The sequence below is a fragment of the Octopus bimaculoides genome, chromosome 25, assembly GCF_001194135.2.
Source record: "Octopus bimaculoides isolate UCB-OBI-ISO-001 chromosome 25, ASM119413v2, whole genome shotgun sequence".
Taxonomy (NCBI): Eukaryota; Metazoa; Mollusca; class Cephalopoda; order Octopoda; family Octopodidae; genus Octopus; species Octopus bimaculoides.
Window position 1 is genome coordinate 23,946,444 of NC_069005.1, and position 6,087 is coordinate 23,952,530.

The 6,087-nt window shown below is 40.1% G+C and overlaps 1 long non-coding RNA gene and 1 other non-coding gene across 2 annotated transcripts in view; both read left to right on the forward strand.

Moving 5' to 3' along the window:
* Positions 1–6,087, forward strand: part of LOC128250788 (uncharacterized) — a 17,007-nt gene that overhangs the window by 2,892 nt on the left and 8,028 nt on the right. The window lies entirely within an intron of this gene.
* On the forward strand, positions 361–554 carry LOC128250832 (U2 spliceosomal RNA). The gene has a single exon (XR_008266806.1). It is a non-coding gene; the product is annotated as a U2 spliceosomal RNA (small nuclear RNA).

Below are 6,087 nucleotides of genomic sequence, written 5' to 3' on the forward strand. Positions count from 1 at the left end.
ATAAACGTTATTTTGAGAAATATTGAATCCGTCTTGGAAAATTCATTACAAAGTCTTCAGCAAATATGAGTGAGACTCGTGGGATATGCTACACGACATACTGAGACTCACGTTTTCTGTGGAGTCACGCAGAGTCCAATGTTTTGTAGTGTGTTGTGGGGTGATGCGATATAGTGCTGCGTGGTGTAACGTCGTGTAATGTAGTACAGTATTGTGTGGTAGGCTCGCATGTAGCGACAAAGCCTGGTTAGTAGAGTGATGAATGGGCGCCGATCGTTGAAGCTCGTAATTCCAAACATTGAGGGGAAGCAACAAGGAAATCACTAAGGAGCACATGACAGGCGTTAACTATCTTCACCTATCGCTTCTCGGCCTTTTGGCTAAGATCAAAGTGTTGTATCTGTTCTTATCAGCTTAATATCAGATACAGTCCCTATTTGGGGCCATCGATATTAAACTGATTTTTAGAACGAGGCGAAGAGTTAGGGGCTTGCTCCGCCTTTGCCACAGGTTGGCCTGGTATAGCAGTACTTCCAGGATTCAGCCCATCTCCCACCCGGGAGATAAAAATAAACTAGCTTCACCTACAGCAGATATCATTGCTACCGCTGTGCGTGTTGTGTTATTTGGGCAACGTAGTATAGTGGTCTGTTGTGTAGTGTTTGTTTATGTTGTGTTATGAAAATAAAAGTGTACAGTGCCTCAGTGTTCCCTTGCCTCCTCTATGTCACGGAATGCAAGGTCCTCTACTGCATGCACATCAAGGACCTGACGCGAGCCCAACTTCGTCATCTGTGCTTCATCTTTCATATCGGATGGCGGAATTGGATTACTGATGTAGAGGTCCTGCACCACACTGGCGCAATTTGTGTGGAAGCACTCAATATCTCATCGCAGCTGCAGTGAGCAGGACATGTTTGCAGGATGGAGGGCGGCAGGCTTCCATTTTACTCTGGTTAAGAGGAGCCGTGATGGCCAGAGGTTACGATATAGGGATATGCTGAAGAGACATAAAGAACGCCAGCATCTCCCCTAAATACCTGAGAGGGGAAGGCTCTGTGACGCGATGAATGGTACCAATCACTGAAGCTAGTAATTCCAGTCATTGAGGAGAAACAACAGAGAGAATATGAAAAGAGAACCTACGAGGTATCACTTCTCCGTTGCGTAAAGAAGTTTCACCTGCAGCAGATGTCATCCTGCTGCAGATCAAAACCAGGCCTTGTAGCTCAAATGCAAACCTTCCAGAGATTATTACTGAACAAGAACAATCAATGTTGATCTATGATGGACAGCCGAAGAAATAATGAAGTTTATGCGGTGTAGTATGATGCGATATGTGGCGTAATGGCCTGATGTGCTTTGGTGCTGTGTTGTGAGATTGTAAAGCTCGGTGTGGTATAAAACAGTGTAATATTGTGGTGTAGCATTGCGTAATGTACGTAGTTGTTGTATAGCCTCTAAGTCAGCTTTAATCTAGCAGACTTATGATCAAATGTATTTCATACAAGCCTAACTTGTCGTTTTTTTTTCTCTATAAGGAATATACTCCTGACTTCATAGGGGCCAAGTAAAGGCTTTCTCACTGGTTGCGAAATTTTATATGATTAAAATCAGTTCTCTATTCTATTCAGTTGAATCTAAATTCTCTCTCTCTCTCTCCCCTCCCCCTCTCTGGCTGGTTGTCTCTCTCTCTCTCTCCATCCTCTCTCCCTTCCTTTCTCCTACTGACACAAATAGACTGCTTAGTTCGTTAATGCAATTTTAAAGGATCGGAGGCGAGAACAATGGACAGCTGTTCCATTGATGAATGGGGAGAATAGACAGAATGACAGAATGAAAACATGAGAGAATGGATGAATAGGACAGATGAATAATAGTATTGGAACTGATCGCCGAGAACGTTAGAGTGGATCTGAATGGATTGGGTGGGTCTCTCAGAAAATAGTAATCACTTAGATTTAGACAAGGGCTATAGAATTAAGGCTACTGTTCTATGTAATGACACCATCACCTGGTCCTTGAGCGCCTGTGGCGAAGTCTACTCGAGCAAAGCCGATTGAAAGCATTGATTATTCGGACAGTCGCCTGGGGTGCACGTGCTTGGGAGTGCCACGTCATGTTTGGTATCTTCCATATTCAAGGAAAGGAAATGTGACAATAATGCGAGTTTCAATTCCAATATCTTTCAGTCTTTTAGGTAGCATTTTTGGGTGTTGTGCCAAGCGGAGTAATTACTACAGGAATAATTGTTGTCTTATTCTTCTTCAGTCTCCTCATTTCTCTAGCTTGATTATCATATTTCTCAGTTTTGCAATTTCTTGGGTATCGACTCTGCTATCATAGGGAGTTGCAATGTCTATGATCTTATACTGTTTTACCTTGTTTTCAATGACCAATTCTGGTCTTCTTGTCATTATATTAAGACCAGTCTTTATGAGAAAGTCCCATAAGATCCCGCTGTTCTCATTTTCTATCAAAGCCTTTGCTTCATGTTCATACCAGTCTTCTGTTATTGTGACCCCACACTTGGCTAACATCCTCTCGAAATGCACTGTTTTACCTACATAGTCATGCCCGCGCGAGGCATCACTTCTCTTTTGCACACGCTCAAGAGATGATTGATACCTTCTTCTTCTTCTTCTTCTTCTTCTTCTTCTTCTTCTTCTTCTTCTTCTTCTTATTATTATTATTATTATTATTATTATTATTATTATTATTATTATTATTATTATTATTATCATTATTATTATCATTATTATTATTATATGTTTGACTTTTGCTTTGTATTTGTACAAGTTGACTCCAAGTCTCGCCCAGAGACCTCAAGCGACAACAAGTTAGAAGTTCAAATTGGTGTTATGACTAGGATTCCATATATTTGGTTTTGCACAAAATATTGTTCTAGAGAATGTCTAAGAAAACATCAGAAAATTATAAGTTTATTCTAAAATTTGGGATAACAGACAGTATTTTACATAGGATATGGGCACTATTTTTTGAATTTCTATCATTTATGGATTTTCTAGTATCTGAGCTGGGTAGCAATCAGCCCTTTTTGCTCCTCATTATTATTATTATTATAGACGTCGCACAGTATACAATATCGTAAGGTTGTTGATTGAAGATATTGTGTCTACCGGGAATTTGTACTGTTTGTCAAGTCACAACAAGGACCTCCGACAGACAGTACTTTACGCAATATGTGTGCAGTTCCAAGTAATGCCGACTTTTGCAATACACCTAGATAGTAGGGTATTTCTAAAGTTTTCAGATGTTTTTTTGCTCCGATGACAACAGGGATATAACCTTTATGCTTGAATCTCGTAGCTGCCACGTCTTAGCGATCTCAATTCTCAGGTCTCCATATTTATCAACCTTTTCTCTTTCTTCCATGATGACATCTTGATCTCCTGGCACTGCCATGTTAATTGTTAGGCACTCTTGCTTGTCCCTCCTAAAGGTTACTACATCCGGCCTTCAGCGGTAATTATCATCATCATCATCATCATTATTATTATTATTATTATTATTATTATTATTATTATTATTATAGAAATGAAGTCGGTTGCTTCCCAGTAAAAATATTTAATGAAAAATATAGAAAAATATACAAACTAAGCTCAAATGTAAACGTAAGAGACGCCTGAGGCGATAGCTAGTATTTCATTGTCACGTGATTATTTTCCATTAAGCATCGGGTTACCTCCCCTTACGTTTGCTATTATTTATCTGTCGCAGTAGTTGGTGGTGTGTATGTTTCTTCGGTCATAATTCTTCCCCCATCTACACTTTCTTATCTTCCCAGTTCCAAATCTCCATCAGCACTGCCCTGTTCTGTTTCTACAAGATTTAAGAAGAAACTTACATATATCATACTTAACGTCAATTTCTCCTTCTTCCCCTACACTTATTCTTTTCTTCCTGTTTCTGTCGTCTGCTTGTGTATTTTCTCTGAGTTTTCAGTGAAACGTTTGACCCATTGTTGACCAGTGGAAAGGAAATCCTTTTGTTACTGTGTTTTTCTTTCTGTTTCTTCAATATAGTTCGTAATACATAGCTGACATGATGGCTGACTGGCTGGCTGTTGGGTCGGCCGGCTGGCAGACTGGCTGATTAATTGTGGGTAGAAGGAAATGTTGGGACAGCTTCATTCCATCTTACTGTAATTATTGTTCAGTGTCTGAATTTTGGCCATCCACCACCTCTGGAAGAAGAGACAGAGAGAGACAGAGAGACAGAGACAGAGAGAGACAGAGAGACAGAGACAGAGAGAGACAGAGAGAGTAATAGAGTGAGGGAGGGAGAGAAAGAGAGAAATGAGTAGAGGAGAGAGAGAGAGAGAGAGAGAGAGAGAGAGAGAGAGAGAATGGAGCTGATGCCAAGAGGTCCTTTCAACCCATCACAAAAACACTTTTATATCAACTCCTCTCTCTTTCGCCTCTCTCACTTTCTCTCCCTTTCTCTCTCTCTCTCTCTCTCTCACGTTTGCATCCCCTCTCCTCGCGTGGGCCAGAACAATTCCATACTCACAATTATAAAGAATTACAGACTCACTATCAGACGTTGATAATTAGCTCTAACAACAACAACAATAGCTACAGTAACAATAATGCCAACGCTGACAATAGCAAAAATAACAATAAAAACAACAACAAAAACAACAACAATAATAAATGTTTTCTTTATTAACAACTAAGGGTTCACAAAAAAAACATTGGTGATAGAATAATACAATGTGAGTTTACATAAAACGTGTGTAAAAAAGTAAAAAAACCCAGTAATATGGAATTATAACAGTGAATAATTATCTAGAAGAGGGGAGACTTGCTATGGTTGCTCGAGGAGACCCCACTACACTACGGTCACCCTGACCACTAGGGTAAGTGCTTTCTTCACATCGTCCTCCTTCGACCGACAGGCGCATGTTTAGAACAGGCCCGTTCACTCGGACCATTCTTCCAACATTCACCCGTCTTTTAACAAAATTGCTGGGAGACAGCATTCCCCTCTCTACTTTCACTTTCGTTCTCAGGTGAAAAACTGAAACAGTTGACGAGAGCTTGGCCAAAGAGAAAAGTATCTGTCTTCAGCCCTTTCAATCTAATCCACTACACAACCTCTTTTGCTAAATGCCACCAGACAAAGAAACCACTGGCTTCCCTTCGCAGTCAAAGGAAGGAGACGAGGCGATCTTCACAATGGACTCAGCCGATAGCTGGATCCGTCCTACAGATCACAGCAGAGTGTTCGACATAAACCCACAGGTCAGCAATGATCAGGCGCTAGACAAGAGCGTGCAGAACAATTTCGTCGCTCTGCGCGCATCTGGGGCAAGCCATTAACCATCGGATTAATTCTTTCTACAATAGGCACAAGAACTAAAATTTTAGATGGGGTGTATATAGTCAATTATGTTAACACCAGCGCTCAGCTGGTACATATTTCATCGAGCACGAAAAGATGATGCGCAGCCTTCGACGTTTTCTATCCAAAAGGGATTTTCAACACAATATTTACATGCTATTATTTATAGCATCTATTCCTTCAGCAACAACACATCCCGATAAATTCAGTGACTACTACTAATTTCAGGTCAGGACAGACAGGGAGGATGTTCTTGAAGCCGAGAATTTGAATTTTCGGAGACAATATTTAGATATCGCCTGAGGAAACACAACTAGATCTCATAATGCAGAGAAGTGGCTGTTTTATTCAGTTTTATTCTGTCTATCTGTCTGTCCGTTTCACTTTTCTCTTTCTCCATCTGCCGAACGACAAACACCTGAAGCGTTAGGTTTATGAGTTTTCGCACCGATTAAATTGATCGATCTCTGCTATCGAACATTTTTCCTATGTTATTCATGTTTAATTCTTTTTTCTCTTTCTTTTTTTTTTGTATTTTTGTTAGTAATAAATAATAAATAAAACAATTAAAGTTTTGATTGGTTCCTCAGTCTATTTTTAGTGAAGGTAATTGGTTTCAGGTTTGGTTTGTGTTGTGCTTAAAGCAAGACGTGGGGAACATGGGAGGGAGAGGAGAGAAAAAGAAAGAAGGAAAAAAAATGAAAACAGGAATAAAAGGAA